We start from the raw sequence: 24,700 nt of genomic DNA, 5'->3' as shown, positions 1-24,700 counted from the left end.
TGCTTGTGCGTGCATGTGTCAGCAGATTTTTTGTGTCTTGTCGCTCTCAACACTGACAGATAACGCCTGTACTACTGAGTAAGCCCTTCTCTCGTGTTGCTGGAAAGTTGAAGATTCAGGTGGACTGATATGCGAAGGATTAACCCTTACAAAAATGAGCTTTGAGTTTCCATTTACTTCTGTTGAGATTTCCTTAGCTCAAGAGTTTTTCAATGTTAATCAGTTATTGAATTTGTTAAAGGAGCCGCCTCAATGAAATTGTCGTTGAGTATTTCACAACGAAGTATATGTTGAGTGCATGTTGTTGAAATAAAGTTGTGAAGGCTGTAGCTAAGCCTAACTAAAGTAAAATAGGACTAATCTAGATGTGCCTGTTGTACCTCAATCTTAGTATCTACTTTACGCTCAGTGAAAACGCAGCACCTGTAAAGACTCTAGAATGCCGCTCAGATTCTCCCTTTCACAGGAAAGGAAAGTGCCGATGCTACAATGCGCCCTCAGGCTTACGTTTTCTGGAGGTTCGTATGTACGCTCATACAAAGGCGACTCTTACTATTGGCTTTAGTTTTGGTGTTCTTCAAGGAAGCAAGCTATTCAGCTAACAAAACTTCACATGTGAACCTGATTGTGTGACAAAATCAACAAATAGCTACAATAATAATACAGATAAATTTGATGATTGGCAGTTTATTATCTGCCTCCATCGAGACACGCCTGTAGAGGGGTCATTGCGTACTTTACAGTCCCATCTACAAACTGTTCCATGCTCTGTTGTGTGTGCGTGTGTTCGCTTGCTGCGTGCATCTCTTGAAGTTGAAGCAGATGTCCCCACGAATAGCGTCGGCAGTGGTCCTTCCGGCGTAAATTTTGTGCAGTGGCAGTTCTCAAAAATTCCCTCCAAAATGTCCGTAATAAAACAAAAATTTCAAGCCAAGAGTACTTAATAAAATTTCAATGATATTTCAGTGGCCAATATTCAAGAGGTCGTCATGATCCTCAATATTTTATCAACACAAAATTCAACACATTCAACAAAATTCAACAATTCAACACATTGACCAATAACATTCCAATTATTTTTCAACAAAAAAATGGAAAGGCCTAATTAGGCATTTCCGACTTGGTTCGTGCAATGTAAATGCAAAATTACCGTAGCTTCCAGCGCGTGTACACACTTCTTGGTGCATGCACTGGATACCAGGTGTGCGGTGTGGACGTATATTGAAGAGGCTTCTAGAGTGCACACGTAACAGCGAGGGTAGATTTCTTCTCCTGACCTGTAAGCTTAGATCAATTTCCTTAACAGCTTGGAATAGTTATATGTTCCGGTCAAGAATGAATTAAGAGAACGAAATTGCGCTTTATCCTAAGGGCGCATTCGCTCGTAGTTTCGGTGGACGAGTGTAAAGTTAATTTAGTTAAAGCCTCTGTAAAAAGTACACATCCCAAGGGGTCTGTTAAGCAGTGTAGTGGGGCTCTCTAGCACGCCTGGAAATCCCAATCAATGTAGGGGTGAGGAGGACAGCTCGTTTCGCTTTCGATGGATTCAAAACGCTTGCTATCTGTAATGAGCCGCATGGAGTAGCTGTAAAGCAAGCCAGGTAGGCTAAACCCTTACAAAAATTTCTTTAGACAATCTATAGACTACCCATAGAGTTCTATCTATAAAGTATATAGACTCTTTATATACAATCTCCAGAGAACAGTCTATAGGCAATACAAATCCTGTAGACAGTCTATAGACAATCTATAGATTTATGGCTCTACACTTTTAGTAGACTGTTGTCTATAGACAGTCTGTAGACTATCAATGGACAAAAAGAAATATGTATAGGAGGACAATAGAGTCTATATAAGAAGTCTATCAACTGTCTATAGACCATTTTTATATGGAAATATTTTGAGAAAGGCTGCAGATTAACCCTCTTCAGGCTCCGCTGGTCATTTCTCTTCAGAAATATGGTTTTTCTGTCTAAATAGCCTACGCAGGCCTCAAGAAAGACCATCAGCCTGGTTTGCAGCGGGACACACCAACGCTAATTGTTTTAAAGGAATGTACAAAATTTCATACAAAGTATCAGAATGGTTGGAAATTGTAGCAGTGGTACACTATGTAGGAATTTTCTAGTCGGGACTTGGGAGATCAGAGAGTCCATATTGCTTGTTGCGAAGGTGGGCAATGTTTCAGGCACTGTTTCACTCACTCCAGGCTCACTGTTTAAAAAAGCACCCCATTGAGGAATTAAAAGGTGCTAAATTCGTCTTAAATAAATAAATCATTGCTAGCTGTTGCGCACGCCCAGATGAAACTATGAATTTCAATGTACATCCTTTAACAAAAGTTTTGAGCCCAGGGAGTTTGCTGCCAAGCCACACTGTGTGACTCGTAAAGCATCCCCAGCGCTGCAAATCACCTGAAGGTAAGATTTCTCGTGCTGCTCCCTCTGATATCCAGGGTGTTTCACCTAAGGCTTTACACAAAATTTAAAGCTAGGCTTTTTGAGTTAGAACGCTTTTTCGACAAAGCATTTTCAGCGGTGTTGCACATCAGATAACAGCTACTACGTGCTAACAAGCAGGATGGTTAACTGATACTCAGTAGTCAAATCTTTAACTATTTCTGGCAGGCTTCTTAATTATTGAGAGGCGTGTAGCCCACCGTAATTAATATCCAAGTCAGTTTTTAGAATTTCGAAAACGCGGTTACCCTCGGCGTTGAGGCCCAAGAAATTTTGGCTACATCGTGCCAAAGTACATGCGCCTGCGAGAAGCTGGCAGGCAAAGCAGCCTCTCCAGAGCACGTAACTTGTCGAAGTAGCCAAAATTTGTTGGGCCACAGCGCCGAGGGTAACCGCGTTTTCGAAATTCTAAAAACTGACTTGGATATTAATTATGGTGGGCTACACGCCTCTCAATAATTAAGAAGCCTGCCAGAAATAGTTCAAAAGTTCACTGTATAAAATTAGTTAAAAAGCTTGTTGTTTAGCACATCCTAGCTGTATTCTGATGTACTACACCGCTGATAATGCTATGCCGAAAAGAGCGCTCTTTTAACTCCAAAAGCATATTTTTAAATATTGTGTAAAGTCTTAAGTGAAATATCCTGTATAGGACTTTCATGAATCTTGCAGAGCCCCCTACGCGGCTTTCAAGCAAACGCTCCGGGATCTTTACTTCTGACAAAGGCAAGTTGTACACAGTTGTGTACAGAGCGTTTTAAAGGGTTTAAAATCGTTACGCGGCCTTTTGCCGGGCAAAAAGGAAAGCACGCGCGTTATGAAAACAGAACGTATGAATAAGGCCGACAATCTTTTTTTGCCTCTTCTTTCAACATTAGCCCCCTGTTACCGCCATAAAATCGAGGAAAAGGTAAAATTAAGGCACGCTGTTTTTCGATTTGCGTGCAGCGGTAGCCACTGTGCTTAAGCGGGCAACAGTGCTCTGTGAGAACACAGTCGCCGCAAAAGACATCACAGCTGTGACATCCGGGTCTAGCTGAACTTAGTATCGTTAATCTGTTTCGACACTGTTTTCTCTTACAACATATGTTATCATAAATGACTGATATGAGTGGTATTTCTGTCTTTGTAACTCTTGATCAGCATCGATTGTTTTTTTTTGTTATCAGTGTGTGTGCATGCACGTTTTTTACATGTACTATAGCCTGTCGCTGCTCGAGGGGCGGACGGGGCTTTTGTGAAGCTGCGAAACTTGCAGCTTTTTCTCCGCCGCCCTTTTTCACCACCTGTACACTTTGTTGGTGACATAAATGCTCATTGATTGATTGAATCTTACCGAATGACATATTCCGGTGACGGTGCAGGCGTCGAGCCTCTTGAGTCAGTGATGGGTGATGAAAAGAATCAAACAGGAACAGAACTGACGTAGAATCCCGGCCCTTGACAGCATTCACCTTCACTAGGTACGAGCTTCAAGTCAACGCACCTTTCCACATCGTTCAAGCAACCTGGGTAGCACAAGCACAAGGGCCGTCGCCTAACCGCTGCACCACTGCGCCAGGGGTGGTATGAGGGCTCCCATGGATCTATGGATATAAAGTCGAGAATGCCCAATTCCACTTACATGGGTGTTAACCCACTAAAGCTATCGCGTGGAGCTTAAGTGTCGCCTTCATTTTTTTTTTTTTTGACAAAAGCTCGCCATCGATGTTGCAGTTTTCAACCACTGGGGCATTTTGCAAGAAATTTTGCTCATGGTTGTGAGCAATTCGCGTTTTGCGTTTCAAAATTAACCACTTGGCTTTCTTCAGGCCAGACTTTACTACTAAGGTGAAAACGTTTGTTTTCGATCTAAATAACGAGCGTCTCCTGAAAGGGATGTGGTTGCCAGAAGTGCTGCAGTGTGGTTTTGTTAAGGCTGAGTTCGGGCTCTATTTTGAAACGATTTTTTTTCGATACATTCCCCCCGCCCCTTTGCCATTGCTCTGTCCTGCCATTGCTATACTAAAGCCGGCGGCTAACGCTGCTCGTCGGCTACCAGCGTCGACGTCAGTGGCGTTAGCCACCAGAACTAAGGGCGCAGAAGAATGGGTCGAGAAAAGAGTCGTTACAAGATATTGCCCGCGGTGTTTTCTTTGTTGGAGTCGCACGGTCGGTGAGCACGTAAGAAGACCTCCCGCCGCCTCTAGATTTTACAACAATCCTGTGGTACAAACAAAGGAAATTTAGCCTGAAATCTTCCGCGTGCCTCGAAATAAAGTCAGCCAGTAGAAATCAGTAGAAAACGTTTATAAACAAAGTAAGAGACAGCATGCGTTTATTTAAGCATTCATTGCAGTTATTTTTTATTGCGGTACTCTGCACAGGAACAGCTGTCTTCGTTTTTGTACTCCCTGTAAAAAAAATACACGTGTTATTCAAGCAGAAACGCAAAGGCAGAGCAGAGATGCAATTAAGAGCAGTTGAATTCAAACGAAACAACAAATACTACGGAACTAACGCACGTGCACAGAACATCGACATGAAGGCACAGTCAACTGGGTTGAAAGTAGGGCAGCCTTCTGGATTAAACCAGGCACATGACACGCATATTTTTATAACATTCATTTCCTTAGAACTCGATTCTCATGACGCGCTTTAGCGATGCTTATAAAGGGAAGTGTTGTGATAATTCTACCTTGTCATATCTGCCAAGCATGTGAAAATCTTTTTTGTGAACGCTATGAACTGAAACTAATGAAACTTGCAGCAGTAGAAAAGACACTGAGTGGAGTTTTATTCTTCAGACTGTCCTGGAACAATTTGATATACGTCTCTATTTGTTCGTTTTACTGAAATTTGACCACAAACTTGCACAACGCAAAAAACATCCCTCAGCGCGATAATCGGCCGTCGTCTGCGCTACTGCCATTGCGTACTTTATACCGGATGCATCGACATCATTAAATGACACGCGACTGCTTTTCGTTAAGCTATCATGTTAGCGTGCAAGAAGTGCGGCCATCGTAAGCCTTGTTAACGCAACACCACGACGGAAGGTCAAACCTAGCAAGTCCGAGGTTTGTCTTTATTTCTTGCGGCACATTATCTGTAATCGTACTTTTTGATAAATGCCAACCAACTTTTAAAGCACGTACAAAAAAAAAGTTTTGAAGTTTAACTTCAGCGCTTGGAAATTCATTTTACTCGGTGATAACAATCCAGGCAGTATGACAACGGTCGAAACTGCGTTATCATTATGCATTATCTGCATTATCAGCTACGTCTGTACGATGCACGAAAGAATTAGAAGCCTGAAAATACAAAGATAAAGTCATACCAAGAGCTTTCGACTGCCATAACGAGCATAAATGCCATCCATGTCGCAGGGGGACGAAAACACTTCCACGTATGCGAAGCCTCCATGATTGCGAGATGAGAACCATTCTGCGCCGACTGCACGAGCTCGGTTCGTGACCTGCAACCAGTAGTCGAAATTTTCAAAATAACCGGGAACGTTCCGCACAATAATTTACCCTGCAAAGAACATCACGAACACAGCGGCAGCTGTAGATGAGCGAAAGGAGCGGTCATGCAGAGTTATTTGGAGAGTATCTTAGAGCTGCCTGTGGTATAGCCGCTCCCTGGTACCTAATTTCACATAGCGGTGGTGTAACACGTTGAAGCTACAGAATTGTTACACGCTGTCGTTAGAGCGAAAGCAGCGGACGCACTCTATGTGCACACACACTACACGTTTTCGCTAACCGTGCTAGAAGCCACTGTCGTCCACTTCTTGATTACCTACAGCCCTTAAGAGAAAACTAAAGGTGCACTAATCTGACTACAACGATATTCTCATATTATGTGACTCAAGCTGGTATCATAATGGCCGCTGTCACCATAAAAAATTTGCGGACAGCATCCCGAAGCTTCAGAAATCAAGGCGCTCAGAAGTACAAAATTATCATTTTTAAAAAGATTTCAACTGGCTTGGAAGCAGCACAAGGAACGTTTAGAGGGCCTTCACTTTTGTTTGTCCTTTTGAGCGAACATTTTGGTAAATACCAAATTGTGCCGGCCAAACATCCGCACGAAACTATGACGGTACCATGATGACGCAGCAGGGGTTTAGCCCCATGGAGAAAAAAACTCAGGAGGGAGCATCCGGCGCTAACCTCGAAACTTAGTCATAAAAAGTAAAACGGGCAGAGTTGGTCCCGCCCCGTGAATGCACCATGTGATAGCGTGCGGTGATATATGTATCACCGCTGCGTGCGCGCATGCGCGGACAAGCGCGCCAAACCGACTGCAGATCAACCTCCTTGCTGTAGACGCCTGCGCCATGGCCCGCGCGAACTAAATGTACAACACCAAAACATTAGGGACTGAGCCGAAAATCGAAAAACGGGTGAGGGAGAGGCTTCATGAGCACTTGGCTTGTGAAAGCTAGCCGCGTGACGTCACGTTCCCTCCTGAGGTTTTCTTTTTTTGTCCTTGTTTAGCATAACTATCACAACGTCCTCACCGCGCTTTGAGAGGTACTAAACTGAAGAAGCAAAGAAACAAACCGCAAATGTTCGAGCAAACGCACACACACAATAAAAAAAAACATACTACCAAAACAGGCCCACACAACAATTTACAAAAAGAAATGTTCAAAAAGCGCTGTCCACAATAAATCCGAGCACCACTGAAGAAATATCCCAGAATTACATGCACGAAATAAATTAGATTGTGCTCGTTAGTGCGTGTTTCCATTCGGGAGTAGGCAAGAATTTTGCAGCCTTAGTTTTTACGCCAAAGCTCGGCACAATCATCAAAATCTCGTTTTTTCCGACACCAGCCAGTCTTTCAGAGCCGCAAAAGCTTGCAGGAAAAAAAAAAAATGCGGGAAGGTGTCGCGGCGTGCAGAGGTTTAACGCCAGGCACTGCCGATCCTGCCGCACGCAGAAGCGCCGACAGTAGAGAGAGAGACAGAGAGAGAGAGCGAAAGAGAAAACCATAGAAGTTCTTGGGCGGTGGCGCCATCTGGCCCATGGCTACGGAATTATGCCTGCTAGCCACCGTGGCTAACCTGCGGTCAGCAAAAATGCTTGGAGCGGCGTATGGAAGAATATTTTGTGCTGTTTGTTCACCTCCCATAATGACCACTTCATAGCTGCTACGATCGCGCGATCTTTTCACTTTTTTTTTTCTGGAAACGCTCTACGAGTTACATGTCCATTTTCCTTGAAGGAGAAGATATAATGGGACGAAACAGCACAATGAGAAAACGAGCTGCGAGATCAGACGTGGGATAATGAAGTCACACGCTGAGAACAAAAAGAAAGTGGGCTAATTATGCCAGGCAGTCGTTAAAACAAGCTCCTTAACCGCGAAGACGGATGAGTGTTGGTAAAGGAAACGCTGCTAATGAGGACGTTGAGGACAGCCTCGTTAGCATGACACAGAAACCTACGAAGTCCTATGAGAGGAAGTCTGTTGTCCACATTTTTGTGCTTCGTTCGCAGCGAGGGCAGAACATTGTCACGTACTTAGTCTTCACGGACGTTTAAACTCTAGTCCGAAAAAGAACATTAAACTCAATTTCACTAGGCAGGCCGCTTATATTCTTCGAGATTGTTCCCCCATTCCCGTTGTAGAAGGTACAAAATACTAGAGTGCTGATATGTACTGCGCAACATTAGCACACGGGGCTGCGTCAGCTTCTTTTCATAAAAGTAAACGTGTGTATTTTTAAGCGAGGAGGAGAGAGGGTGCGGTCGTACTCTGGAAATCAGCAGTAGTGCAGCTCGGGAGCCTGGTAAAAACGACCGTGTTTCAAAGTGACTGAGTGAATATTCAGAAACCACTGATGGCAGTTCAACTTTTCAAAAATGAAATGGGTCCTGCAAAATTTAACAGCGCGTGCCGTTGTGACGCCTGTAAGGAATGCCATGGCGCTTTTGGTGGACCCATATACTGACTCTAGAGGGAAAGCTGCGCATTGAGCCCGTGCATGTCATGATCCAACGGTTTTTGGGTTGCCAGCTGTTTAGACGCTTGCTAAATCTGGGCAAAGAACGGAGTTTGAACCTGGCAACGTAGTTCGTGGGAAGGTGGCGACATGAAATGTAGCTGTCGACAGCGCTGTAAACATGCTGTAAACTTTAGCATCCGCCAACCGCTCCCTCGGCCTACTAAAGCATAATCTCAGACTGGCTCCCCCGCACCTGAAAAAACTCGCGCTCATCACACTCATTCGTCCGAAGATTGAATATGCGTCAGCCATCTGGGATCCTGATCAAGCCTATCTCATAGCTAGCATTGAGTCCGTGCACAATCGTGCTGCGCGTTTTATTTTTTCAGACTACTCACATACTACCAGCGTCACTGCCTTAAAAATCGCACCGAATTACAAGACTTGTCTTACCGCCGTAAACTATCATGACTAGGACTTTTTTCAAATCACCATCAGCCTTCTTTCCGCGGCTCGACCATCCGCACTAAGTTAAACGCATCTTGTGTCATTCATCTGCATTTGCGAAGTTATTCATACCACGCACCATCATTGAGTGGAACAGTTTACCAGCGCACATAGCCATTGAAACTTACGCCTCCACATTTCTTGCTGTCATGCGCAGCGACGTCGGCATTTGAAATGTTCGTAGTGTTCGAAAGTTTTGAATGTTTTCTTTTTTCCATTTGCTGTACTTTTGTGATTACTTCTGTTCTTTTCGTGCCTAATATGTACACTGTAGTACTTTGCATCTCCGTTATGCCTAATCTTTTTCTTTAAACCTATAATTTGTATTAGATTGTTTTTATCGCCTGCTTTTTAATTATTCTCTGGTGCTTAATTATTTTTTATATGCTATACCTAGCCTGTTTATTGTTCCCTTGCGCGTTAATGCTGTTCTTTGACGTGGTTGAAGTACTGGAGCCCACTCAACCCATCCCCTGGGGATGGGAGGTATGGGACGTAAGGTGTGAAACGAAGAGGGGGATAAAATAATAGTAGTACTACAGATAAGGTAGACAAGCAGGAGAAGCAGGGCGCAGGAAATAGAACCCAGGGCAGTGGCCGGATAAATGCGCGGGCTCCGAGCAGAAGGTCGTGAGACTACACGATGGAAAGGGAAATGGGGACTAAAGGAATAAAATGGCCCTAGCAGTGAGCTAAGGACGAGTGAGTGGCTTTAGAGTGTCTGCAGCTTTGCGTTCAGCCATGTAGGCAGCGTACGAACTGCGATGGTACTTCGACCGCAAGATGCATGTCCGGTTTATCGCTTCTGATATACGTGAATGCTTCCTTTGGGGCAGATGCGATATTTGTGAGCGCTGAGGGACGAGACATCAAAGAATGTGGGGCACAATACGGCTTAGGCATAGTAGCAATGCAAAAAAGAAACACACACACACACACACACACACACACACACACACACACACACACACACACACACACACACACACACACACACACACACACACACACACACACACACACACACACACACACACACACACACACACACACACACACGCACACGCACACGCACACGCACGCACACACACGCGCGCACACGCACGCACGCGCACACGCACGCGCACACGCACGCGCACACGCACACACACACGCACACACACACACACACACACACACACACACACACACACACACACACACACACACACACACACACACACACACACACACACACACACACACACGAGAAGAATAGACACCGAGAGACACGCACAGTGCGTGTCTCTCGGTGTCTATTCTTCTCTTGTGTGTGTGTGTTTTGTTGCCCTGCTGCTATGCCTAAGACAAGTAACCAACTCAACCAAGAGCTCATTTTACTGATACAATACGGCTTCCTGGAATACCGTTCCCATTAACAAGTCAGGAAGTGTCATGCATGGTCCTTTGCCTTTATTTGTACACATACAGACCTTTGCATTGGGCGAGAATTTCCGAACGTCTCCTTTCTGGACTGTCGGAAACCGGTTCTGCATTCGCTCCCAGCGTGCTAGTGCTAGCTGCGCACGAAAGTTCAGCGAACAATAGACGTTTTTATCATACCGAAAACGTACTACCGGAGACGTATACCGGTGTACCGGACTCCTCTTGCGCATGCGTAGAGGCATTGCTGGGGTGAGGGGGAGCCACTGCGCGTGTGCAGCCGGCGTCTGGTAAACCGTCTGGTAAACCGAGAAGTCCGAGCTTAGTCCGAGAATAGGGCTTCGATTAGTATTCAGTTTTTTTACATTTTTATTGATGCATTTATTAGGCCTATATTTATGGTCCCTTGGGTTTAGCCCTCAGACTTGCCCGAGGGAGGGGATAGGGAACAAGGGTGGGAGCAGCTCGCCAGGAGGTGTACTGGGCCATTGGCAAGGTGAAGGACAGCCCCGGGCATCGAGGAGTCAGGCCGAGCTGCTGCTGTGAGTTTGCTTAAAATGTTTCTAGGCGAGGCGAAACTGAGGCACTCACAAAGGAGGAGCGATGACTTAGCCAAAGTGTGACACACTTGGCATAGACACCACACCTTTGCAATGTACAATAGGAGGTAAATTTTTATGTGGGATGAAAAATTTGTTGTTGGGTCGTGGCAGTACTGCACCATGGACGTACAAACGAAGGCAAAGGAAAGCGTGTGCAGCGTAGAAATGATTAGCGCATCGTGTGCCGCCAATTGCGCTTGTTCATTTCCTGTGACGCCTAGGGATGCACACAACTCACAAAGTGACACTGCTCGCGATATGGGAATGCGCACTGCTGCGAAAGGAGATGAGCAGCGGTGTAGTAAAAGTAGGGGAAGCACCGAGGGAAGGGCTCTTGAGAGTCCGCGCGGATGCGAAATGTTGAATGCCAGGCTATTGAGGACAGCGCCAGGGCGTAAGTAGGGGCATGAAGGACGCGAAAAACTTGATATTTGTACACCTCCACCTTTCTTCCTTTCGTTAACTCCTTCTTTCGTTTTTATTCGTCCATTCTAAGCATCGGGTCGATACTTCTGAAGAGGGTCATAATGCAGCAAGTTTTGTGACTACATTGGAATTTTTTTAAAGTCCTTTTTGATCGCCTGCGGAAGGCGGGCTTATCAATCCCTCCTCGCCACGCGAAGCTAGTTATGTTTCGCAAGGGCCGTCGTTTCCGTGGTGCCAAGTTTCTCCTGTAATTCTTCAAGCGCAGCATATTTCAGGCAGCGATGAAGACGGCAGAAGCCGGCACACTTCTTTCGAGACGGCACTGCACAATCTTCCGTAAGTCATCTGTGCTAGTATATAGCCACTGCGACAAGGTGGATTGTTGATAGACGCTTCAATGATGGCTCGTGTTGGCGGATTCACGAGTCCAAGGCGTTCTCAGTTGTGTGCGCTTCGGTGTGGAAATCAGCGATGGCATGCAGATTCTCTGCGTATATGCATGAACGACCACGCCGAACACTTGCTCCTTGATGTCCCACATTGGTAAGCTTTCTCTTCTCTGACATTTCGAGGTCCGCTCTACGAAAGAAACACACCGTTTCTTCAACATACGTGGTATATGGCCTCGGTTTTTGAATCAGAGAGTGCAGCAGTGGCTGGTATTTCTCTTTTTTCGAACGATGCTTGTAAAGCCCTCAAGAGTTCTCTTTTTAATGCAACCCACATTCACTGGAAAGTGTCGAGATTTTCTCGGCAGAACGTCTAAGGGGCAGAGAACGTATCGCAACTACGTACCGTCTTTTCAACTGAGGAGCGCAGGCGTACGCTAAAATTGGTGAAGCCATCCTTCCGAAATATTACCAGGGGAGCCGATGACGTTAGGATGTACTTGGGAATGGCGCCAGGGGCAAGGTCATGGTCAGCGTCAGCGCTTCAGACGTGTACCGAGTCATGTCAGGAAAGAGCACGAATATGCCGAAAGGAGACCTGAAGTTGATGCTATTTTCACTGGGTGCCCTTAGCCTTGAAATATCCTTGAAGGTCTTATACGCCGCGAAGTTTCATTCGCCCAGCATGCAGCCTCATTTTCTTCAATTTGGCCCGAATTACGCTCTATATTCTGTAGATATCGACTTCAAAGGCAGCTGCGCTGGTGAGCTAATTTTCTGGAATGCAATAACATTTTACGCCGCCGCGGTGGCTAAGTTGTTATGGCGCTCGGCTGCTGACCCGAAAGACGCGGGTTCGGTCCCGGCCGCGGCGGTCTAATTTCGATGGAGGCGAAATTCTAGAGGCCCGTGTACTGTGCGATGTCAGTGCACGTTAAAGAATCCCAGGTGGTCGAAATTATCCGCGGCCCTCCACTGCGGCGTCCCTCATAGCCTGAGTCGCTTTGGGACGTTAAACAACCATAAACCAAACCAAGCAATAACATTTTATTTTCTATTTGCGGCTCTTGTCTCTCTCTTACTGGTACCAAAAATTTCTTCGCAGTAGGCTATTCTGAAGTATTTGCTGTACCAGCAGCCATTAACAATTCCAGTTTCTAAACTCAGGGAAAGATACGGATTGAAGTCGTCAGATTCAAGGGCTGGATCCGTGCCTCATTGAAGGTCGGCAGTGCTTTGAGGATAGCGCCAAGCTGGTGCCCGATGCACAACCAGGACCGCATGTCCGATATTATATCCCTGTGTGCTGCATTTTCCCCTCTGCTCCCCAATGGAACTCGTCAAAAAAAACTCGAGGGCCTCACACAACGTTTAAAACGCTTCACGTGCATGTGAGCGTCAGCTGTGCCTACTGCCGTGAAGTGACGCTCAAAATTATTGTTTGTTTGGTTGCTTGTTTTCACCTCAAAGGCATTACATGAGGAGTGGGCTTGTACATCAATTAATTAGTTCCTCGATGGATGACTTCAAGCGCTCAGGGGCAGTGTGGATGGACGCCTGGGTTGGCAGTCTCTTCCAGTCACTAGCATACTGGGCTCAAAATGACTTGAGATATAGCAGAAGTGGATGCTCGAGGTTGATAAACGGCTTTCGAATGGTTGATGCGAAGTGAAAGGCGGTGTGCAGGGATGACAACCGAATGACTCAAAGGTTAATGATAGAGCTTGTGAAAAAGACAAAACGTGGTTATTTTCCGGTTCTATTCAAGGCTGAGAAGTTTGCTATTCTTTTTAATGCTGTAACGCTTGTATGGTATGAATAATCTGAATATATAAACCGTACTGCACAGTTTTGGATGGATTGAAAGGCTTTGTTAAGGCAGGTATAAAGTGAAGGTTGACTGAAGTGCGGAAAACGAATGGTACGCCTCTCGACGCGCAACGCAGACTGCCAACAGGGACAACAGTCCGCGATGTTTCTGTGGCATGACCACTGCGGAAGTAAACGTAACGACGTTAACGTGTGTCTGCATGTTATTGGCAGCAATTTGGCAGTGGCAACCTTACTTACGGTACCTTTTCATTACGAATCAAGCTTTATGCCTCTACCCTTTGCCTCAGAAGAGAGTGCTTTTTTCATCTGGGGGGATAGAGGTCTTTCCCTGCTAGCTCTTCACAGAACCAAGGAAAAGGAGAAGCCCAAAAGCATGCAACCACACAAGAAGAAAGGACAAGACACAAGCGCTTTTCCTTTTCACCTCTGTTGCTTACCTTATTTAAGGCGCGCCTTCCTTCAATAAAATTCAGTTGTTAGTCAGCGCTTGTGTCTTGTCCTTTCTTCTTGTGTGGTTGCATGCTTTTGCGCTGCTCCTTTTCTTTGGTTCAAAATGCACAAACTAGCCCAAAAAGAAGTTTTACTGTAGCTCTTAACAGTTAAAAAGTGCCCTGAACCACCGCTCCACGACAGATAGTCAACACACTCAGCGGCTGTTGCATGTCGTCATGAATAGCTCGACCGAGTTACACAGTGCTTTCACAAATTGAGCACAAGGTGGGCTCTACTTCGTTTCTTGCATAGCGCTATTGCTTCTCAATCGCCGTCATTATGCCATCATATAGAGGCGTGTGGTATGAGGAAAGTAAAGGCGCAGTAAATGCCTTACTCAGGGTGGACGCTTGAACCACTCCGGGAATAAGGGAACGAAGGAAGCGTGAAACAAGGAAACAAGGAAAGACTAGTGTAAGACCGCTATGCCTAACATTAGGCGATTGCGGCGCGCCCGCCGAAGAAACATTGGCTGTGATTTAGCTCTGGTTAAACCTGGAGTGACGCGAGAGCTATATCTGACTGAGTGGGACTCGCTCAATCTAACTGCAAAGTCAGTCTTTTGCCGCTCCGTTTCGCTAGGCGTTCCTTCTTCATCTTCGTCCCTGGACGTGGATTCACTCTCTACCCCTCTCCACTCCCCCTCCCCAACTCGGTTTCGCCGGCGTGCTGTGCCGCCGACAGCAGCAGCTGCTCCGGACTACGTGACCATCCACGTGACCAGCCACGGCACTGCCACGGAGCTCAAGGGATGGCACGCTGAAGGCTCGAAGTGCTAGCGTAGTGTAGCTCTCGCTACAAAAAGAAGGAAAAATAACTTCTGGAGCACATTCGAAGGCTCGCGCTTCCGCAAGCGCGTCCCAGCGCACGGCCCAGGCGCTCATATATCCCTGCGACCTTGGCGGGGTGGCGTGCGTGGACTGAGGGTTCTCTTGGGTTTTCTGTGTCTCTCTTTTCTGTGTCTCTTGGGTTTCTGTGTCTCTTGTGCACTGCATGCATCTGCCTTCCAAGATTTACATATTTGATAACCATGTGCTATTTCGACACAGTTTTCTGTTACAACATATGTTATCATAAATGACAGATCTGAGTGGTATTTCTGTCTTTGTAACTCTTGATCAGCATCGATTACGTTTTTTTTTCTTTTGTTATCAGTGTGTGTGCATGCGCGTTTTTTTTACATGTACTATAGCCTGTCGCTGCTCGAGGGGCGGACGGGGCTTTTGTCAAGCTGCGAAACTTGCAGCTTTTTCTCCGCCGCCCTTTTTCACCACCTGTACACTTTGTTGGTGGAATAAATGCTCATTGATTGATTGATTGAAATGGTTCGAGCGCTAGCGAGAACACATGGGGACGAAAACGCAGCTTAGCGCGCCTACTCCATTTCTCAGCGCCACCGCCCGCTTCTAGAATTTTTGGGCTTGGTTGTTTAAGAGCCTGTTGCGTAGAGTAATGCGGTTCTAGGTCAGGCTTCGCGCAGCGAAGTAGGCGGGCCCCGGCATTCGGCAAGTCGTGATGAGAGAGCGTTGAGCTCAAGCGTAACTTACTGCGTCAGCTCCGGTAGCTGAGCCTGAAGTGTTGAGTTAGCTTTGGTAGTTGAGTGTGAAGCTTCTGTTACTTTCGTGCGTATGCATTTCTCTACTGTTGTTGAAGTGTCATTATAAAGTCACATTATGAAGTGTCATTATAAAGTCACGTGGAGGGAAAGAGAAACTACTCTTTTCCTCCATGTGTCATCCGCCCATCCTTGTATGCAAGACTGTGTGCTACACTACACGCCCAGCGCGGAATCAATGTACACCTCGTAGGAGCGAGGTGGAGAAGAACATGACTTTACTAGTAGCTATATCGGGGGCTCTGGAATAATTTAGACCACCCGAGGTTCTTTAATATGCAGCGACACCGCACAGCACAGGAAAATTCACTGGAATTTTTTTTTTTCAGAGGACCACATTCCACATCTGCATGCAACCGGATCTAGAAGAATTATGGCTGACGCTGCCTAACGTTCCCAACACAGGAATCACCTTTGTGGTGCCCTTTGCATCAGCCTTCGCAACGTCGGCATTAAATGGCAACTTTAGCCCATGAGTAGCTGGAAAAGCCAACTTCGACGATGTCATGAACTAACCCTCAGACGAAAAGAGGAAAAGAACTTTCGCAACTCGTCCGTGTAGCACTTTGTGCAACTATGCATGTTCGAGTGGACAGCCAAGGTATATTATATGGGCGTTGATCTTAACTAATTCCCAGCAAAAGTTAGCTCTCGATGTTCTGTAACACTGGACTGCAACCCAGAGGATGAACTTGTCTTGCATTCTCGGTTCATTTGATCAGGAGAAAGCCTTCAACGTCATCAGCCATGAGTACCACTTTCAGGTACTTGAGGGGGCTGGCATCAACTCTGATTTCCAGAGTCTGGTAACTGTCTTGTACTAAAAGCCAACCTCTGTGCTTATGGTTCAGGGACTCGTCTCGGAGCCTTGCGTTGCCGGACCATGGAGTTCGGCAAGGTTGCCCTTTGTCTCCAACCCTGTATGTGCTGAGCCTCTCCTCAGATTGGTAGGTTTTCGCTTCCACTAGATTTACCGCCTTTCGCCATGCCCTAATACGCAGACGACCTGCTCAATATTGTCCCTGGCGAGGCATCCGTGTGCTCCGGCCTCTACGTCATGGAAGGGTACTGCGGGGTAAATGGGCATAAGCTTAATCGATACAAGAGTACTGCCCTGCATTTCAGGCAGGCGCCGCATAGCGCACAGCTCGTTCACGGTCTCCGTGAGAAGAATGAGGTTACGATCCTAGAGATCAATTTCAATTCCGACGGCCTATCGGAGACCAACTGGCCTCTTGCCAAAGAGAAGCTTGAGCAGAAAGTGAGAGTACAGCACATTGGCATGACCCCTCACGACACAGGCTGCTGTTCGGTCACTTCTGCTCTCGTTCATGACGCTCGTTGCCTGCATACCACCTCTGCCGACATGTACGAAGCTCCAACTAAAATGGATCCTTTTCCATTTCCTCTCGAATCACGGATCTGATCGGGAGACCTCTGCTAAAACAGCCCACAGACAGGACGGACTTCGGCATCACAGATCTCACTCTGAAAATGATCGCGCTTGAACTCACACTTAGGCCCTGATTTAGGCGTGAAGCGTGATGCACGTGTTAATGATGCGCGAATGATGTTTTCAGCAGCACATGACCAAAAATACACGTTAGCTGATTCCCTCCAAGTGTGAGCACGATACTTCGTGGCCGGCTCAACCTTTCGCAAGCGTGAGGCATCAGCCTACGCGTGACGAACGCATACGCTGAGATTCGAGCTTGTCTTTCCGTTGTCACGCATTAATCGGTCGGCGCTCACGCCACCTTCAGCTGAACGCCCGAACTTTCCTTTGTTCAGGCCGAAGGAGCTCAGGCGACTCTCCGGTCTCTCCCAGTGTCCGGGCGCAGGAAGCAAACCTCGAAGAAGTTATAGTGCTTGATTGGCGTCATTACTTCCGCAAGGCGTTGAAATAGGCCGGAGTACTAGTGCCGTGGTATTTCGTCGGGATGTTTACGTAAGTCGACATCCTTGTCCTTCCGCGCGGACGTTGCAAGCACTGCGATTGTTACTGCGCTGAGTTCGTGCGCGATGCCTCATACTGATAACGCAAGAGCCGGATCTCCAAGCGGATGGTGCACTTACTGTGGCCATCCTACAGCCTTTCATGGACGGTTGGACTATCTCGGTAAGAACAATGCTTTTGTTTAGCTGCCTTCGCTACAGGGTTTTCACGGCTTATTGCGAGGCGCTGTATGTGTCTCAAAACGCGTTCCTACTACGACGTTGTCACCGTGCAGGAGAGAGAGGGCACGTCAAGGCAATGTCGCACAACCAGGCAGTCTGACCATGCTCGGCTACTCCATCAGCGCAGCTTCATAGAGAATGCGCTCCCTTGCCGCCCTGTGACGGCATTGTGTCTGACATTGAAACCATATTTTACAGCTCAAGGCAACTGTCGAGCAGTGTCGAGGAAGAAGCGCGCGCGATTGAACCGGTATATCCGGTTTTGGCGCGGTACAGCTTCTGCGGGTGCGTTAGACGCTGCCTGCACCCCATCTTTCCGCTGAAGCGTATAAATATTCCGATTGAACGCTCTGCGCGACGAGCTCAGAAATAACGAGAGGTTTTTGTTTAAACTTGCCAGTAAAAGCATTTCGGCAATGACATCATCACTTTGAAGGAAACGGTGTTATCTTCTCCCGCTGTGTCTAATACATCATGTGATCTGACTGCATGAGTTGCCAAATTTTGTCAGCTGAATCTCTGCCCAGTTCTTACAACGCGGGCGGTTCCGTGCCACGCATGTGAACATTTAAGAGGCGAAATCTTACCGAGCATATTCATATCTGGCTCGCAGTAATATTGGTTGATGCCGGCGTTCTTACTAATTTTACGCCGCTGTACACGAGGTATATTCTCCCCTTTGCTGACTCCGGGAACTGACGGAATCCGATTAAAGTGACACCATTAGTGACGTTCGAACAAGCTTTGCGTCTCCTCGACGATTGTTATGGCGGGATTGCCGCTTTAATTTGGTAGTATAACTAAAGGGCCAGTCCAGAAATATAACGGTGGCACAGATTACTAAGAAGGTGATGATTAAGGATTTTTATGGCGCAAGGGCATCTATGGCCAAAGAGCGCCGTGACACAAGGTATTTTCAACTTCTGAAGGTGGGGTCAAAGACCCATTTCCCAAGCATTTCACCCTAAATAAGCCGAGCACCAGACCAGGGGAGAGCTTGTACCCATTGTATCACCGGTGGGCATCCGGCGGCACTGGGGATCGAACCCCGCACCTCTCGCAAACCTTGCAAACCGCACCTTGCAAAGCGGTCCCATTCACGAATCCAAGGAAATCAGAGACATCGGACTCTTCACACACAACCAGCGACGCTGCGACACAACACTCGCCAAGCTCCGGCAGGTGGGGGGGGGGGGGGGGGGTGCGCATGATCCGCCGGGTTTCCAACTACTGCGGAGGGTTACGATGCAAAGACGCCTTGCGACTGGCGAACGCATTCGTGACCAGTCGAATCTTGTATTCGACTCCCTACCTCCACCTGCGGAAACAGGAAGAGGATGCCCTTGAGGTCATCCGAAAAATCCTGAAACGAGTGCTGGACCTCCCGGTCTCTACCTCTACCAGCCGCCTCATGGCACTGGGGACAGTGAACACTTTCTGGGAGGTTCGGGAGGCCAACCTCAACAACCAATACACTCGTCTTCACATCCAGCCCACCCAATTCACAGCGCAGAGATACCGCCTTCCCGTATACTGGAGATGCGCCCTCCGCGTGCGGCCTCTCCCCACCAACATGTCCAAAGAGGACCATAATGGCAGGCGCCTGGCGCGGGCGGAATCCTTGCACCGCCATTTTGGGAGCAAACCAGGAACCTTCTACGTGGACGCCTCCGGCCCAGACCCCAGGGGATGGTACACGGCCGCGGTCGTCCACGAGGGCAAAACAGTAGACGGACTTACTTTCAAGGCCCAGTCAGCAATTCACGCAGAAGAGGTTGCCATCGCCCTGGCAGCCTCCGACTCCTCCTCCAAATACATAATCACCGACTCGCGAGGATCTTGTCGAAACGTCGAGCAAGGGTGGGCTACTCCCCTGGCTTATCGCATCTACTAAAATTGTAGCCGAGACTCGGATCCTGCGCACCGATCTCTCGTTTGGGCTCCAGGTCACCAAGGCCTCCGCGGAAACGATACAGCCGACGACGCCGCCCGCGCGCTCTCTCTCTCCGTGCATTTCCCACAGGACCCAACGCTGACCAGGACTCCGATTTCAATTAGGTTCACACTTTTAAGGAAATATGCGATTATTAGAAATCCACGCACTAAATTCTTCCCACCCTGTGCAAAGGGCTGGGGAAGGCCAACGAGCGGGTACTCCTGCGCCTGCTCACTAACACGATGCTGTGCCCGGCAACTCTAAAGCATTTCGATCCTCAATTCGACGGGTGGTGCTCACACTGCTGGGAGGTGTCTGACACCTACCACATGGTGTGGGCCTGCCAGCAGAACCCATCCCTACCCCCTATCCCGAACCCCACCGGATAGGACTGGGAGGCGACCCTGTCCGGCTGCTGCACCCTCGAGGCCCGAAGTGCCTTAACGCAGCGCGCCCGGGCTGCAGCAACCGCCAATCGGGTGCCTGACTAGGCATCCCACCTAGTGGTTGTAAGGACGTGACCGTTGTAAGGGTTGTCAGGTCACGACCCCCAACACCTCTCTCTATGATTAATAAATGTTTTCACCACCACCACCACCACCACCACCACCACCTCTCGCATGCGAGGCTTATTCTCAACCACTTGGAGATTACTAAGAAAGCATAACGGACTGTGTTGTAAACTGTATTTAAAAGGATAACTTCCGAACAACCTTGAGCGGTTTCTGGGCGAGTTAAGATGCGTTTTCCCGCGAGAATGGTGTGTTCTTAAGTGCAGCCCTTTATAAAAGCTCGCTGACGTGGTGTTGCTTACAAAGTTACATTTAGCAACATAAAATTTCTTGATTACAACTTTCTTTGAACTGCCGCAGTTTCCAAGCATGTCATCGCGTGTTTAATACCCGCAAGCATGTGACCTCCCACTCCTCCCTTCTGGCCAATGTCATCTGAAGATCGTAGTCTCTGGTCAGCTTGAGACGTCTATGGACAGACACATTTTATAAATTCCAGACAGGAACATTAGCAGGGTTAGCACTTGCATTTTAGCCTAAGGAATAGCGAAGAGCTCGTTTCGGAACTCCCTGCAAGCTTATATAGTTTTATTGCTTTTTGCACTATGCATGTCAACAGCTCCATACGAGCTGCCCTGTTGGCAACGTGTCTCGAAAAAAATTAAAATTATGAGGAATAAGAAAAACAAAGCAGCACTCACATGTTTTCTCATTTAAAATACCCGACTGAATGCACATGTGCTAAAATTTATCTAATTTCTCTACCTGTAAATATTCCTATGCCTGAGCACCAAGACAAGCAGCGACAGAGTCCAGCGGACGACGGAAAGATTTCTCATGACGAACCAACGACAGTGGAAGAGCATTCCAACGGTCCACCCAGCATGGATATTTCAGGTAAGTGTTTCGCAGGCAGCCTAAGCTATTTGATGTTACTGAGTGAATAGTTCCACCATCGACCTCTTTATTAGCACTCCACCCTATGTATATTTTACTGGGAGTAGGTAGAACTACAGAGCATGCTATAAACAGTGATTTCTGATGAGAAGCTTGCTATACCATATAAATGCGTCGTAATTTCAGCAAGGACGCAGAAATTCGCAACCGCCCTTGGGAGGCTGTTCTTTTTTGGACTTTCTTGCAGACAAACTTTAATACCGTACCATGCCATAGTGTCATAGTATACTGTCATAGTGACATGATACAAGACGTAATCCAGGTTATTGAACTGTACCTTGCCCATAATTCAACTTCTGCAGTAATCCTTGAAACATTGAAATCAGTATTTCTTTGATTATCCAGGTAAACTTTGTTTACCTCATAAATGTGATTGATCGTTATGTGTTGTGTTGGGTTTAGTGGCGCATAAGCATCTAAGGCTATCATGCGCCAAACTCAAGGTATAGAGAAAATTTTGCGTGCAGAATTTTACAAAAAAGGCTAAAACAACGGTGGTGTAAAGGGCCTAAAAAGTTATTTCGTGCTACCTAGTGATTACAAAGGACAAGAATTTTATAAATGGCTAATGGTACAAGCTTTAAAGAAGGCGGGTAACCTCAGCGACCGCCCTTGGCTGGGAAAGAAAGGATCTCGAGGCTCTCAACCAATCGAATAAAGGCCTCAGCCTTCTTCTCAAGAATGAGAAAGTGGCTGAGGTGTGGTTAAAGTCTGTTTGTTGTAATAAATTGCCTGTATTTTATGAAATCTACAGTTTATTTAAAACGTCTGCTCTCTTTAAAACTTGAAAACATGTGACACGTCAACAAATGCATCTTCACCTAAGAGCAAGGTTGGATAGGATGGCAAGGGTTCGTGGTAAAAAAACTGCAAAATGCTTTTTTCTTGGTGTTTCAAGTTTTCTGAATGAAAATAGAACATGGTTTACTGGTAGCTCATTTACACATCATTCACATTAGGGTTTGTCTTGTTTTGTCAGTATGAAGGTGTCCGTCCGTCCGTCCGTCCGTCTGTGTGTGCGTGTGCGTGTGCGTGTGCGTGTGCGTGTGCGTGTGTGTGTGTGTGTGTGTGTGTGTGTGTGTGCGTGTGTGTGTGTGTGTGTGCGCGTGCGTGCGTGCGTGTGCGTGTGTGTATGTGTGTGTGTGTGAGATAATCACTTCTGTCGAACGTTCTTGGTGGGTGCAAGACTTCCATTCACCCTAAAACTGGCTTTACAAAGTGTACTTTGTTATTTACTTCGTTGTTCGACGCAGACTGCCATTTCTTTGTTACGTTACGATGAACTAAATTCATCTTTAAATGGTATATGCACTTTTTTATTTACTTGCCACAAGATTGAGAAGCGCAGAAGTCTGCTCTCTCGTTGCTTTTAATTCTGACATGACTTGGTACCCAGCGAAGTTTTATGTTTTGTGTTTGAGCTGTGGCTATATTTATGTTGTGTACGATGTCACCAAGTAGCGGTGTGATTACGTTTCCAGAGTGGAGAGCTGTAAGTACCCTTAAGGAGTCTGTGTAAATAATACTGCTTGTGAGGTTCTCGTTTACTGTTTTTCGTACAGCTGCGCAGAGAGTAACATTCGGCAGTGAAGATCAAGGCACATTGTTGAAGCCTTACTATTTCCTTCTCATTCCTTCGTACCAGTGCGCTTCCAAGGTAAGCATCTGTTTTTGAACAACCAGTGTAAAAGTGAGTGAAACCACTGTATTTTTCCTCGTGTGCAAGAAATTCTTGTATATGTTGTTGTGCAGGTTGTTTTTTACAGAACTGTGTAGAGCGAAATCAGAAAATCAGGAGGAAATCAGGATTGCAGGAAAATTGTACCACGGAGGCAGTGGATATCGTTTTTGTGCAATGCCAGGTAATGTTTCTAGTGCACCGAGGCTCTGGCACATCTCTTCAAAATGCAAGAGCAATGGCCTGAAAGCTTGCGGTTTGTTGTTAAACAGTGTTCTGGATGGACATTTTGTAACTGTTGGGTGACAGATTTGTGTGGTAGTGAACGGATTTTTAGAATGTATGAGCACGTGAGCACGGTTCTTCTGTCTGTAAGTGATGTTTCATTAGTTTCTGCATAAAGACTGCTTATCGGCGACGTCCTGTAGGCACCAGTGGAAAGATGTAAACCTAAATTATGTACTGCATCCAGTCTTTTAGGGTACGATGGTCTCACTGACCCATATATTATACATCCATAATCCAAGACAGAACGTACCACTGAGCGGTAAATTTGTATGAGACGTGTCCTACTTCTCAAAATGTAACCACTTCTCAAAATGCAGATCAGGCTGCGGTGCAATATTAGAAAATGACTGCTCAGACTCGTCTGGTGTGTAGGAATTGTGCCTAGTTTGGGGAAGTGAAATAATAAATGAACTCTCAGAAGAACCACAGAACTATGAACAAATACATTCAAGTATAGGTGACTTCTGTTAAGCTAAATGAACTCGAAGCACGTCGCAGGTGTTGCAAAGCAGCAATAGATATGACAGTACGCGCCGTAACCAACATGTTATTAGAACAAGGCGTTTCCCTCGACGCTTAGTGCCTTTTATGAGACCATGCAATAAAAGGACACCACTATACAGGGTGTCCAGGCTAACTTTAGCCAAGGGTTAAAAAATGAGATATTTTAGGTAGGCCAGTGAAACCACTTACATGCACCTACCAACCAACTGGCTTGCGCATCATGGCCAATTTTTGTTTTGCAATTAATTAATTAGCAATTAAGATAATTTTTCTAAGTGCGTAAATATTGACTTTACACAGAAAATGTGAATAGCAAAGTTGGAGAGCCACCTTCAGAAACCCCCATTCTATTTATTTGTGATAAAGAAAGCCCCACGTGTATATTTTTTTCCGAGCTCCAAAGAAAGCCCGCGAAATACAAAAAAATCACGTGACTAGTGCATTCGCGCTCCACGATTGTGCTGCTCTCAATCTTGGCTTGAGAATGAAATCAGCTGCTGGCAAGGCGTGACGACCTCACGCCTGCTGCGGCAGGCCGATGTGTCGACGGTGGTTGCGACGCCCGCGCGAGCCAGTCTGCAAGCGTGACGCCGCCTACGGCCGCAAGACACCGGTACTCCATGAAGTACTCACAAGGGTATGGTAAGAGGTCTGGGTCTACTTGCGCCCTGAACAGCGTTTGTCATCTGCGCAGTCTCTGCAGGCGCAATCTCAGTTACGATATAGGCCGCATTCAGGAAATGGCTGCCCTTCGTGACACCACAAGTGTAAAGGAGGTCCGGTCGCTTCCTTGGCTTCCTGCCACGTAGTTGACCCAGGGTTCTCTAGTGTTAGGTGCAGCCGCTTTGAGCGTATCATCACACGACATCAACCATGTCCGGACAGGGCCGTTGTCCCGAACCAAAAAACTCTGCCCTCCCCCCCACCCTTCCCACTGACCTGCAGTATGGTGGAGTGACGT

At 46.8% G+C, this 24,700-nt stretch overlaps 1 long non-coding RNA gene across 1 annotated transcript in view; it reads right to left on the bottom strand.

Moving 5' to 3' along the window:
* Positions 1-4,772: 4,772 nt before the first annotated feature.
* LOC144136209 (uncharacterized) overlaps positions 4,773-24,700 on the bottom strand; it is an 87,568-nt gene continuing 67,640 nt past the window's right edge. Inside the window, exons 3-4 of the long non-coding RNA XR_013315576.1 lie at positions 5,779-5,916; positions 4,773-4,852 (exon numbers count right to left, since the gene is read on the bottom strand). This is a non-coding gene — a long non-coding RNA (uncharacterized LOC144136209). The remainder of the gene's footprint in view (positions 4,853-5,778; positions 5,917-24,700) is intronic.

Source organism: Amblyomma americanum, chromosome 1 (genome assembly GCF_052857255.1).
Source record: "Amblyomma americanum isolate KBUSLIRL-KWMA chromosome 1, ASM5285725v1, whole genome shotgun sequence".
Lineage (NCBI taxonomy): Eukaryota > Metazoa > Arthropoda > Arachnida > Ixodida > Ixodidae > Amblyomma > Amblyomma americanum.
Note: the sequence above shows the minus strand (reverse complement) of the source record. Positions and strands in the feature narration are given on the sequence as shown.